The sequence below is a fragment of the Phoenix dactylifera genome, chromosome 4 (genome assembly GCF_051530095.1).
Source record: "Phoenix dactylifera cultivar Ajwa chromosome 4, Ajwa_hap1_PhDact_Kaust_v1.1, whole genome shotgun sequence".
In the NCBI taxonomy this organism is placed as follows: domain Eukaryota; kingdom Viridiplantae; phylum Streptophyta; class Magnoliopsida; order Arecales; family Arecaceae; genus Phoenix; species Phoenix dactylifera.
In genome coordinates, this window is record NC_143193.1 from 2,639,838 (window position 1) to 2,653,706 (window position 13,869).

General features: G+C 50.9%; 1 non-coding gene across 1 annotated transcript; it reads right to left on the reverse strand.

Annotated features, from left to right (window-relative positions):
• Nucleotides 1–13,556: 13,556 nt before the first annotated feature.
• Nucleotides 13,557–13,663, reverse strand: LOC149753598 (small nucleolar RNA R71). Its single transcript, XR_016409285.1, has one exon. It is a non-coding gene; the product is annotated as a small nucleolar RNA R71 (small nucleolar RNA).
• Nucleotides 13,664–13,869: the final 206 nt, after the last annotated feature.

The following is a 13,869-nucleotide window of genomic DNA, read 5'->3' on the forward strand; positions in this document are numbered from 1 at the left end:
CTGAGATCTTTGATTCGGATGAAGGGCTGGAGGTTGAATGCCACGCATGCTTGGATGCGGAAACGGAAGGGAGCAAAGGCGGAGGAGCTGCAGTCGTGATCGGCGGGATGGCTGGATGCGATGTTTGGATCCCGCTTGCAGTCGGACGGGCATGGGAGGTTGCTGGGTTTCCGGAAGAGGGTGGAGCCAGACGCGATCACAGGATGCTTCATCGCTGAAGAGGAATGGGGCGCGCGTGAAGAATGCTGACTACTGGGAGGAGCGGACGTGGGAGATGATGTGAATCCGGATGGCTGAAATGGCAGGATCGGGAGCTGATGGATCGACTGATTTGGAAGGAAGCTGGGAACGTGGAACAGGCGGCTGGTATGCAGAGGATGCTGGAAAATTGCATGGACGTCGGTCTTGATGCATCGCGGGGAGAAGAGGAATGGAACTTGGACACTGGAATGGAACGGCCGAAAGCAGCTGGGAGGAAGAAGAACAGTGAACTTAAGAAAAATTCCCGTAACACTGTTCATATGAACAGTGTTTTTACGTAACACTATTCATATGAACAGTGTTTTCACGGAACACTGTTCATATGAATAGTGTTATCTCGGAACACTGTTCATATGAACAGTGATTTCAGCCTGAATAGTAATTTTAGGAATGAATAGTATTTTCAGCTATTCTTCATGGGATTGGAAGTTAAAAAGTTCTTTTTCTTTGTGATGAAGTGAGAGTGGGAATCTCTATTCCGAAAGAGTGCAGGTGCTAATCCGGAAAGGAGGGAACGCGAGGATCACTGGGAGATCGCACGCGAGCTCGGATGTTTGGGTGCAAATGCGCTCGATCAGATCATGGCAGGATTGGGCCCGCGCGGTTTGGAGCCATGATGCATCCCTCTAAACCCTACCAAATGCGCATTTAAACTTTAATTTATACTAACATGTGCCAAACAAAAATATAATATTAACTTAGTGATTTTATCGTTATATGTTAGCAGTAATACTAATTTAAGAGCATGTAGATCGCACTTTTGTGCTCTCATCACAAGCCTTTTAGATCAAGTTGATTTGAGCTTTTAGATCAATAACACTAGGATTGTAAATTTAGTTAAATTGAGGTTTTCATATGAGATTAGCCTTTTACTAATGTTGTTTACCATGCAACCTAAGTATATGATAATTGATTGCAGAATTTTTTAAATATACTTTAAATTATTGAGAGAAAATACTAGGATCCATGCTCCAAAGATGGCTGAAGCTCTAGTAAGAGATGGGAAGTAGATGGTTGGTGCTAGTTCATTTAGGGACGGAGTAAGAGTTTGAGATCACCAACCTATAAGACACTTGGTAGAAGATTTTGATGATGAATTCGAGCCAAATCAAGCAAGGTTCCTCCTTGGGCTTTGGGCAGAATTTATTCTAGGGATTTGGGCCAGGCCTAGCCTAGGCCGAGCATCGGCTTGAGCCTAGTCTGAACTTATTCAAGCCCTATGTTTAGGCTCAAGACTGCCAAAAACAATTTCGAGCATGGTCCAAGGTGTAACTCGAAACTAGCCTAAAAGTCTCTAATGAATTATTAGTTCAATAGATCCTGTTGGGGGAATAAGACTTTTCCCCCCCAATGACACGAATGCCCCCGAGAAGCCGCACAATCGCCGACCCTGGACAGCCGAAGTCGGCGTCTGACCTCGGAACGCCCGACCTCAAGACATCCGACCTCGAGACCTCCGACCTAGGAAAACCCTGATGTTCAAAGTCTACCTTTATCAGCCACCTACTACGGCCATGCCCCTCTGAGGTCCGGCCGAGGACCATACTCTGACGCCCCCCCCGGCATTTATTGCGCATGGCTACTGTAAACCTCCAATTCACTCAACAATTAATGCGGATCTCCGGCTTACTCCACAATTAATGCGGATCTCCGGCTTACTCCACAATTAATGCGGATCTCCGGCTTACTCCACATTTAATGCGCATGGCTCCTGTCATCTACGGACTCTCAGCTCTCCACGGCAAGTTAGCCCAGCAGAGTCTAGTCAACCATGATAAGTCTCTGATCTCGGCCATACCTCCGACACCAATGCAATAATTCGTCTGGTAGCGTGCAAGCCCAGGTCGTACGACGACCTCACCGCCGACATCAACGCAATGATTCACTTGATCGTGCGCCGACCTGAACAACATGCCGAGCCGTACTACGGCCTCGCCCCGTTACATCACAGGTAAACCGACCTCCGCCTATAAAAGGGAACCTTGGCCCCTGGTGGGGGGGTTGGATAAAATTACGCACCCTACAAACACTATTCTTCTCCTCTCTACACTATTTGCCCCCTCCCTGACTTGAGCGTCGGAGGGCCGGCGCCGGAAAACCCGGCCACCGGCTTGTCTGCAGGCACCCCAGACGGAGGACGCCGCCCGCCGACGGATCGCTGCCCCGCCGTGAGGACCTGCTGCTCCCTCTCTCCGACCACCCCAGACGGAGGACGCCGCCCGCCGACTGGTCGCCGCCCCGCCGTGGTGACCTCCCGCTGCTCCCTCTCTTCGACCGAAGATTGCCCCCGAGTCCAATTTCCAGCAACAGTTGGCGCTAGAGGAAGGGCCCGAGTAGCGATCATGAAGTTGAGAAGTAAGGGAGCCTCCAACATCTCCCAGCGTCCCCCGCAAAGTCCTGGACGCTCCGTCTAGAATTCTCCAACTCCGGCTGACCCAGTTCCTCAGGTCCAGCCGGAACAGTTCAATGCCTTGGTACAGCAAGTCCAGGCCCTGGCCGCCGCCGTTCAGGGCCTACGACGCGAGGAAGCTTTACCAACGCTCCCCCCGCGGATTCAGGTCCCGCCGGAGTGTCCCCCCAACGGCCCGGTCTTCTCAAGCCAAAATCTGCGTGGCTCCTCCAGAGCCAACAACGAAGAACGGACTTCTCCTCGGAGGGAGCCACTGGGGGAAGATTTCGACAGGAGACCCCAACTTTCTGAGGCTGAGTCAGCCCCAGACCACCGCGAACCGGCGCGGATCACGGCAACAATACCGCGGGCGGGGGAGCTCGACCGAAAAGTTGAGCATCTGGAGCGCCAGATTGCGGCGCTCCACAGCAAGAAGGCGAGGCAAGAGGGAGACTTTGAGTTCACTACCAAGTCCCCCTTCTCCCGCCAGATCGAGGACGAGCCGGTTCCCGCGAGGTTCAAAATGCCTCAGGTGGAGCCCTACAGCGGAATCACCGACCCTCTCGACCACTTGGAGAGCTATCGGGCCCTCATGGCCCTACAAGGGTCCTCGGAGGCCATACTTTGCAAGGCCTTCCCAGCAACCCTCCGAGGGACCGCTCGGCTTTGGTTCTCTGGACTGAAGTCGAACACGGTATCCTCTTTTGAGCAACTCGGCAGGCAGTTCGCCACTAATTTTGCTGCCAGCCGACGCCAACGACGGACGTCAGATTCCCTCTTGGACATCAAACAGAAGGAGGGAGAATCCCTTAAGGAGTACCTGGACCGCTTTACCGCCGCCACCTGGGAAGTTCGCGAGCTAGACCAGTCAATAGCCATGTCGGCTTTGAAGACTGGGGTTCGCTCCTACCGATTCCTCTTCTCCATCGAGAAGAGCTTCCCGGCCGACTTCACCGAGATACTGGCCCGAGCCCGGAAGTACGCCAAGGCCGAGGAGGCGGTCGCCTCCAGGCGGGGAGCAATTGAGCCCGCCTCAAAGAAGCAGAAGAAACGCCGCGAGGAACGCGGCCGACAAAGGAGTCGATCTCCCCGTCGAGAGAAGAATCTCCCCCGGCTGAGGAGCCCGCCCTAGCAGCAGGGACGACCTCAGCAGAGGACCCCTCCTCGACCGAGGTCTCCACCACGGCATCGGACGTACACGGGGAGGTACGAGAACTACACGCCTGTCAATGCTCCCCGGGCCGAGATCCTGATGGAAATCGAGGGTCGGGACTTCTTCCGACCCCCGCCTCCTATGCGAGACACGGGAGTTCCCCGTAATCCCAGGAAGTACTGTCGCTTCCATTGGGACCGTGGGCACGACACGGAGGACTGCTTCCAGCTCCGGGACGAGATAGAAGCACTCATCCGTCGGGGAGTACTCAACCGGTTCGTGAGGAACCGACATGAGGAAAGGAGGCCGGCGGAGAATACCATACCGTCCGAGAATCCGGACGACAACAGGCCTATTGCCGGCACTATCAACATGATTGGGAGGGCCTCGGCAGGAACGGCCGCCCAGAGAGCACCCCCGAAGCGCCCACGCACTGATGAAGTCATCTCGTTCTCGGACGAGGACTTAGAAGGGGTCGAGACCCCTCATGATGACGCTGTGGTCATCTCTATGATTGTAAATAGGTTTGATGTAAAGCGTGTCCTAGTTGACAATGGAAGTTCAGCCAACATTTTGTATTATCATGCCTACCAAAAAATGGAATTGCCAGAAGGACATCTCCGGAGAATTAATGCCCCACTGGTTGGGTTCACTGGGGATTCAGTCCCAGTTGAAGGGGAGGCCAGCTTCCTTGTCACAGTTGGCCTCGGTCCCCGGGAGAGCACGGTAAGGACGGACTTCCTTGTGGTCCGTCTGCCCTCAATCTACAACGCCATCCTTGGACGGCCAGGGCTAAACGCCCTTCGAGCCGTGGTTTCAACCCGCCATCTGCTCATGCGATTTCCCACCGGCCAAGGAGTAGGCGAGGCCCGCGGAGACCAGCTGGTCGCCAAGCAATGCTACATGGCGGCCCACGGAGTAAAGCAACCAACCGGGGCAACGATTCAGCCAACGGGCCCCTCATTACCCATAGAAACCCTCGATGCGAGGGACACCCCTTGGAAGAAGCAAGTAGAGCCCGGTGAGCTTCTTGTTCAAGTTCCACTACGAGAAAATTTTCCTGAGCTAACTGTGCAGGTCGGCTCCGGCCTTGGCGCCTGCGAGAGGGACCACCTCGTCAGCTTCCTGCGGGACAACGCTGACGTCTTCGCCTGGTCGCCCGCGGACGTGCCAGGAATTGACCCTGAGGTCATGGTCCATCGGCTCCAGGTGAAGCCAACTAGCAGACTTGTGAAGCAGAAGAAAAGGGGCTCCGCCCCAGAACGACAACGGGCTGCGGCCGAGGAGGTGGACAAACTCCTCGGAGCCGGCTTCATCCGGAAGGTCTCCTACCCGGACTGGCTCGCCAACGTAGTCCTCGTAAAGAAGGCCAATGGGAAATGGCGCATGTGCGTGGACTACACCGACCTGAACAAGGCCTGCCCGAAAGACAGCTTCCCCCTCCCGAGCATCGACCAGCTCGTCGACTCCACCTCAGGACACCAACTGCTAACTTTTATGGACGCCTTTTCAGGGTATAATCAAATCCGAATGGCGCCGGAAGACGAGGAAAAGACGGCCTTCATCACCGACAAGGGCACCTACTGCTACAAGGTGATGCCCTTCGGCCTGAAGAATGCTGGAGCCACCTATCAGAGGCTGGTCAGCCAAATTTTCAAAGATCAGATTGGCCGAAATATGGAAGTCTACGTGAACGACATGCTGGTGAAAAGCCGAGCGGTGGAGCACCATGTAGCTGACCTCAACGAGACATTCTCCAAGCTCAGGAGATACCGAATGAAGCTCAACCCGGCGAAGTGCGCGTTCGGAGTCACCTCGGGCAAATTCCTGGGTTTCATTGTCACCCAACGTGGAATTGAAGCCAACCCCGAGAAAATCCAAGCGCTGCAAGAAATGGCGCCTCCGAAAACAGTTAAGGAGGTGCAGCGGCTTGCAGGGCGGGTTGCCGCCTTGGGAAGGTTCGTCTCCCGGTCAGCTGAGCGCTGCCTCCCTTTCTTCAAGAGCCTCAAGCGGCCGAAAGACTTCCGGTGGTCAGAAGAATGCCAGCGAGCCTTTGAAGAGCTCCGGAGCCTTCTGGCCTCTCCCCCGCTACTCACCAAGCCCCAGAAGGGCGAGGTCCTTTATTTATACCTGGCCGTCTCCCCAGCTGCAGTGAGCTCAGTCCTCATCCGGGAAGAGGACAAGCTCCAAAAGCCGGTCTATTACACCAGCCGGGTTCTCAGGGATGCTGAGACCCGATATTCTAAACTTGAGAAGACCATCTTCGCTCTCATTATCTCAGCTCGGAGACTCAGGCCTTACTTCCAAGCCCACACAATTGCTATACTGACCGACCAGCCTATGAAGCAAATATTGCAAAGGTCGGATCGTGCGGGAAGGATCGCCAAATGGGCGGTCGAGCTCGGGGAATTTGACCTCAAATATGGCCCAGGCCGGCCATCAAAGCTCAGATACTCGCCGACTTCATCGTGGAATGTACTCTGCCGGACGACCCCGAGTTGCCTCCTGTATCCACGGAGGAAGCACCGAGGCCACCATGGGTCCTACACTCGGACGGGTCTTCAACCTCGGGGGGTAGCGGAGCCGGGCTCATCCTCACCAGTCCAGATGGAGTGGTGGCCGAGCAAGCCTTGCGCCTCGAATTTTCAGCCTCGAACAACGAGGCTGAATACGAGGCTCTCATCGCCGGGCTCAAGCTGGCGAAAGAACTGAAAGTGAAGGACCTAAAAGCCTTCAGCGACTCCCAGCTGGTAGTGAACCAGATCCAAGGAGACTTTGAAGCTAAAGAGCCATCCATGCAAAAGTATCTCCAAAAGGTGCGGGAACTCTCGTCTGCCCTGAACTCCTTCAGTATTCAGTACATTCCCAGAGCGGAAAACCTCAGGGCAGACCAGCTGTCCAAATTGGCAACCTCCCGCATGAGCGAGCTTCCCAAGGGAACTACGCTCGAATATCTTCAGGTCCCCAGCACGGAGGAACCAGAGCCCGCCATGTGCATCGACTCCGAGCCAAGCTGGATCGACGGGTTCGTTTGCTATCTCCAAGACGGGACCCTACCTCATGACGGGACAGAAGCTCGCCGAATCAAGCGCCAAGCCCCCCGGTATGTCTTGTACGAGAATAGACTTTATCGTCGATCATTTACTTCTCCCCTGCTCAGATGCCCCCGCCCCTCCGAGGCGGACTACGCTCTCCGAGAGGTCCATGAAGGAATCTGCGGAAATCACCTGGGGGGTCGGGCACTGGCCCATAAGATCCTGCGGCAAGGATATTACTGGCCCACACTCCAGAGGGATGCAACAGATTTCGTCCGCAAGTGCGACCGATGTCAACGGAACGCTAATATCCAGCGCCGACCTTCGGCCCTGCTGACCTCCATCATCGCCCCCTGGCCGTTTGCCCAATGGGGGATCGACATCCTGGGGCCCTTTCCCCTGGCCACCGGACAGAGAAAGTTCCTGGTCGTCTCCATCGACTACTTCACCAAATGGGTTGAAGCCGAACCTGTAGCCCGGATCACCGAACAAAAGATGCGGGACTTCGTGTGGAAGTCCATAATTTGCAGATTCGGGCTACCTCGTATCCTTATATCCGACAATGATCGGCAGTTTGACAATGTCCATTTCAGGAAATTTTGTTCTGAGCTCGGCATTGATCACCGTTTTACCTCGGTTGCCCATCCCCAGGCAAACGGGGAGACTGAGGTAACTAACCGTACTATTTTGCAGGGACTCAAGGCTAGGCTCGATCGGTCCAAAGGACAGTGGGTCGAGGACTTGTATAACGTCCTCTGGGCGTATCGGACTACTTTCCGACTGCCCACGGGAAAGACCCCCTTCAACCTAGCATACGGCACTGAAGCCGTCATCCCGCTAGAGATCGGCCTTCCTTCCCCAAGGGTGGAGCATTACGACCCCGACACCAATTCCTCCCAGCTCAGGAGCAACTTGGACCTCGTCGAAGAGACACGAGAGGTCGCCCGGGTCCGTATGGCAAGATACCAGCAGAAAATGGCCCAATACTACAACTCCAGAGTCAAGCCCAAGCTCTTCAAAGTAGGGGACCTCGTCCTCAGGAGAGTCGAGGCTTCTCAACCGACCGAGCAAGAAAAGCTCGCCCCGAATTGGGAAGGGCCATATCAAATCGTCCGAGTACAACGACCCGGAGCATACAAATTGAAGTCCCTAGAGGGGACCCTGATCCCGCGAAGCTGGAACTCCGAGAATCTACGAATGTACTACCAGTGAAACTCCGAGGGGTTCAAAACAATCAGGGCAATAGACTCAGCCTCTTTTCTGCAAATAATTCTCCCATTTTGATAATCATAATTCTCTTCTAATGTTGGGTCGTCTGTGATCCCCAGATCCCCCGACCAAAATCGGGATGCCTCGAGGTTCGACCGTAGAGTCCCAAACTCCCTCGACCTCGGGAAGTATCGCAGGACGATGGAACATCGACTTGGCGCAAGATTCCCTCGACTAAGGTCGGGATGCCCCGAGGGTCGATCGTAGAGTCCCAAACTCCCTCGACCTCGGGAAGCGTCGCAGGTCGATAGCGCGTGCCCAGACCCATCGACCTGACGAACGATCCCTCGACTAAGGTCGGGATGCCCCGAGGGTCGACCGTAGAGTCCCAAACTCCCTCGACCTCGGGAAGCGTCGCAGGTCGATAGCGCGTGCCCAGACCCATCGACCTGATGAACGATCCCTCGACTAAGGTCGGGATGCCCCAAGGGTCGACCGTAGAGTCCCAAACTCCCTCGACCTCGGGAAGCGCCGCAGGTCGATAGCGCGTGCCCAGACCCATCGACCTGACGAACGATCCCTCGACTAAGGTCGGGATGCCCCGAGGGTCGACCGTAGAGTCCCAAACTCCCTCGACCTCGGGAAGCGTCGCAGGTCGATAGCGCGTGCCCAGACCCATCGACCTGACGAACGATCCCTCGACTAAGGTCGGGATGCCCCGAGGGTCGACCGTAGAGTCCCAAACTCCCTCGACCTCGGGAAGCGTCGCAGGTCTATAGCGCGTGCCCAGACCCATCGACCTGACGAACGATCCCTCGACTAAGGTCGGGATGCCCCGAGGGTCGACCGTAGAGTCCCAAACTCCCTCGACCTCGGGAAGCGCCGCAGGTCGATAGCGCGTGCCCAGACCCATCGACCTGACGAACGATCCCTCGACTAAGGTCGGGATGCCCCGAGGGTCGACCGTAGAGTCCCAAACTCCCTCGACCTCGGAAAGCGTCGCAGGTTGATAGCGCGTGCCCAGACCCATCGACCTGACGAACGATCCCTCGACTAAGGTCGGGATGCCCCGAGGGTCGACCGTAGAGTCCCAAACTCCCTCGACCTCGGGAAGCGTCGTAGGTCGATAGCGCGTGCCCAGACCCATCGACTTGACGAACGATCCCTCGACTAAGGTCGGGATGCCCCGAGGGTCGACCGTGGAGTCCCAAACTCCCTCGACCTCGGGATGCACTGCAGGTCAGCAAAGCGTCCTCAGACCCGCCGACCTGACGTAAGATCCCTCGACCAAGGTTGGGGCGCCCCGAGGTCCGACCATAGGGTCTCAAGCTCCCTTGACCTCGAAAAGAGCTACAAATCAATAAAGCCTCCCCAGGTCCTCTCAACTTCGGCGGGTGTCGTCGGGTCCGTGAGAAGCCCGAGCCCTCACAAGTCAAAAATGACTCCGGAAGTCGACGAGGAAGGGAAGCACCCTACTCCGCCATGTGGAGCACAACTCTGAGAATGCGAGAGGTACATCTAACTCGATGCCCTCCTTGTCAAATTTTATCTACATATTGCTAAGCAGAGTCTCATCTAACGTTGGGGACTTATTTCGCCCAAAGTCGGGCTACTCCAATGGGTCGGCTTAAGACCGATCTCCTGATGACATTATGCATGCTCCGCTCGTCAAATCTCCACAACTCGTACAAGTTTTCACAAATTAGGGCCCAACCCGGCCCCCATACCTAGACTCCGATGTCTAGCTGAGAAAGTGACTTCGGCCGCGAGTGTATCAGCCGAACACAGATACCAAGGCAATCTTTAAAGACCCTAGCCTTGCTCACCGAAACTTCGGCAAAGCCCGAGAACGATAACTATGAAAACCTTCGGCGATAATTCGACTATTAGCCCGCGCTCCCTACGAAGGACCCGGGAGTCGAGTTCGGAAACCCTACTAGACTCCCCGTATAGCGGCACGAACAGACCTAGCCCGGTCTTACTTGAAGGGCTAAGGCCCGACCCCGATGCCTTTAAGAACCTAAAGGCCAGGCATGGCAACTCCTGCGATTCTAAGATCCGAGTTATAGGACTTGGAAGAATTTTCTAAAAAACCTGGTGATGAGAGTACAAAAGTATAATTTTTATATTATCTTAATTAGTATTATAGTTAATTTTTATTAATAAAATTAATTAATTAATGTTTTATTTGTGTTTGAGTGAAATTAATCCAAGAACTCTGGATTTGAGCCCAATGCCTGGCAGCCTGAAGCCATCTTTTTCTTCAAGCTGTTAGCTAGACTTCGATCAGCGTTGGATGCTATTATCCCTCTGATTTTACTTTTTAGGAACTAAAGGTGTTCACTAGAATTTATGCACGTAGGGAAGCAGGCACCTAACATGAATCATATCTCGCAGTTGGCCGAAGAAAAGGTCCTTCCGTATTCATCTCTGACATTGACAAAGCTGAACTTACTTGGATGACTGTTCTCCATTGTTTTGGAATGGTTCCAACGTTTCGTGGTTTTCATTGGTTCCAGAGGTTATAGATTTTATGCATCTCCTCAAGAAATGAAGATGAGCTACTGCATGCTGCAGCTTAAAAGGCTCATCCAAGCATGGGCGTGCAACGGAAAGGGAGGAGGCCAGCAGCCATCGGAGGAGAAGAGTCCCAAGCCGAGTCTTCTTAACTTCCCAACGTCAACATCTGGAGCTTCCCAAACGTCTGCAACGTCCCAGCATATTTCAACCGTCCGTGGCTCCCAACGGCAGCGAGGGAAATCCAAAAGCCAAACCGGCTTTCATCCGTGAAACAACTCCCCAAGCTCTTTTGGATTACAAGCAACAGAGAACCGTCCGTGAGCAACTTCTAAACGTTCGTCATCTCCGAGCGTTTCTTCCCAGCTCATCCGCATTGCCCCCACGTATTCCATGCGTTTCAGCTGCGTTCCAAGCTTCTCATCCAAGCATCATGGCATCCCATCCGCCAAGAAACGAAACCAAACCGTCCGCAAGCCATCTGCCTGTGTCGCTTCCATGTTCAACGCTCCCCACCCATTCGAATCGTCCCAGCAGCGTTCCAGCTTCCCCATCCAGTGAAGGTGTCTATAAAAGGAACCCAAGAGAGAGGAGCAAGAGAATCATCCGGTGGAGGAGAGGGGAGGTCACAGAGCGGTCCGAGAGAAGGCAGCCGCGACGGATCCATCCAGCCGGGCCACGAAGGGAGAAGGCAGCCGCGACGGATCCATCCAGCCGGGCCACGAAGGGAGAAGGCATCATCGGGAGAGCCATCCGGAGGATCTTCTCTTCCAATCTAGGCCGCCGACGGGAGAGAGGAGAAGAGGACAGCTAGAGGCCAAGGGAACCAGGAAGTTCCCTCTTCCGATCTTTCCTCTTAGCCGTGCGACGAAGGAGGAGAGGCCACGGGAGAAACAGAGCACTCTGTTTTCCTAATAGAAGAAAGATAAAAAAAGGGGTTTATGTTATTTTATTTATTCTATGCTAATCCCTTTTATAAAATGTTCCCATTTCATATGAGTAGCTAAATCTTCTCTAGCTAAGGCTAGGGAAAAGCCTAGCATTTTCTTCATGTATTCCATTTAATCATCAATGGGATTTTAATGTTTATTTTATGGTGCAGGAAATTTATAGAAATTATTTCAAACTTATATATTTTTTTTGATTTGTTATTTCCCCCGGGTATAACAGATGCTTAGAAATCCCTGTAGTTTAAAATAGAATTACTGTAATGCTGCCCATAAAACTAAATCTATTTAACTAAGATAATAGATGATTTTGGGAAAAACATGATGAAGTGCTAGGTTGATTCCTGATGCCTTAGTTATATTTTGTCAATTCGAATATTATTTAGCCTTTAGTTTTTGTTCACAGTCAAATTTCTGTGGATTCGATCTCGGACTCACCGAGAATATTACTTTGCTACACCCTATACTTGGGGTATCCTACGTTTAATTTCCCTTTTTAAAAGAGCAAGATTAAAATCGTAGCAAGTTTTTGGCGCCGTTGCCGGGGATTTGCAACGTGCGAACGAGAACAAGACTAAAAATTTCAAATATTTAATTTCTAGTTCTTCAATTTTTCTTTATTTTTAACATAGCTGAAATTTCAAATCTTTTCAGATTCAAGGGCGACACAAAGCAGGACCAGTAACGAGGAAGATCAAGATCACATTTTTTTGGATTTCCGGAGTGAACGAACTCCGGTTGTGAGTATTTAAATTAATTTTTCTGTTTTGCTCATACTAGTCCTATTTTTCCTAGATTAGAATTTTACTCTTGTTTTAAAAAAATTAAAAAAATTATTATTAATTAAAATAATAAAATAATAAAAATAATAAATAAATTAAAAGAAAAAAATTAGCTAGTTTGCTTGATCAACTATTCAACTGCAATTTAATGACATGACATGAAATGATAAAAATCTTCTTGATTGTTGCATATAGTATAAAGCATTTGCATAAAATAATCTAAGGGCTGAACCCATTAACAAGATAAGGTCGGGATTTCATCACTCGTCCTTAGCCCAAAAATCATCCAAGTGCATAAATATCCTAAGCCTAATTAAAATCAACTAGACGTTGGCCCCTAAGGATAATCGAGCTCAATAGGACGAAGACCACTGAAAGTTGCACCAATTTCGCTCTATGACCCCGGTCGATGTCTAGGCAAGCTTTGTCCCTCTAAGTAATTAAAGGGAGACAGTTTCTGTTCGAGGAAAGTGGGTTTTAAGTGGGACCTTTGCTACATGCATCGTGACCCCTCCACTTACCTGGGAGCTTACCTGGTCGACTAGGTTATTAGACCGGATTGGAGGCTTAAGTGTACTCTTCAACCCAGTTAGGAGCTGTCTAGAATTTTTAGGAAAACCTTAGAAATTGTTGGGTGATGCATGTTTTAATTAAACTTTTGTTTTGCTGTATTAGGGTGTTTGTGTAAAAAAAAAATAATAATATTAAAAATAAAAATAAAAAATAATAAAATAAAATAAAAAATAATAAAAAACTTAGTATATGCGGTTGTGGCAAAGAGATAAAACGAATAGATTATTTCGAGTTGAATCAAAAGATAAAAATTTAATTGTTCAAAATTCAAATAATCAAATGGAAGATAATGGTAGTAATCAGGGAGATAATGAATTTCAAGATGACTTACCTATTAGAACGCTTCGTGATTATCTACAACCCACTAGGACCAGTACCCCATCCTGTATGGTTATTCCTACTGCTGCGGGAGCTTTTGACATGAAACCAGGAATAATCCAATTACTTCCAAAGTTTCACGGACTTGATTCTGAAAGTCCCTATTTGCATCTGAAAGAATTTGATGAAGTATGTTCAACACTTCATTTCAATGATGTCAGTGAAGAGGTAGTTAAGCTTAAGTTATTTCCTTTTTCTTTAAAGGAAAAAGCTAAGTCATGGTTACACTCCTTAAGGCCTAGGACCATAGCTACCTGGCAAGAAATGATAAGAGAATTTTTAAAGAAATTCTTCCCAACACATAAAACAAACACACTTAGAAGAAATATCATGAACTTTGCACAAAAAGATGGAGAAACATTTTTTCAGTGTTGGGAAAGATTTAAGGACCTTCTCCTTGCTTGCCCACATCATGGATATGAAATTTGGAGGGTCATTAGTTTCTTTTATGATGGTTTGTCCTCCAATATGAGACAATTTGTAGAAATGATGTGTAATGGTGAATTCATGAGTAAGGAACCAAATGAAGCTTGGGATTATTTTGATCTTTTAGCAGAAAATGCACAAGCTTGGGATACAACAGATAAAAATGGAAAATCAAAAATAGCATCTAATGCAAAAGGAG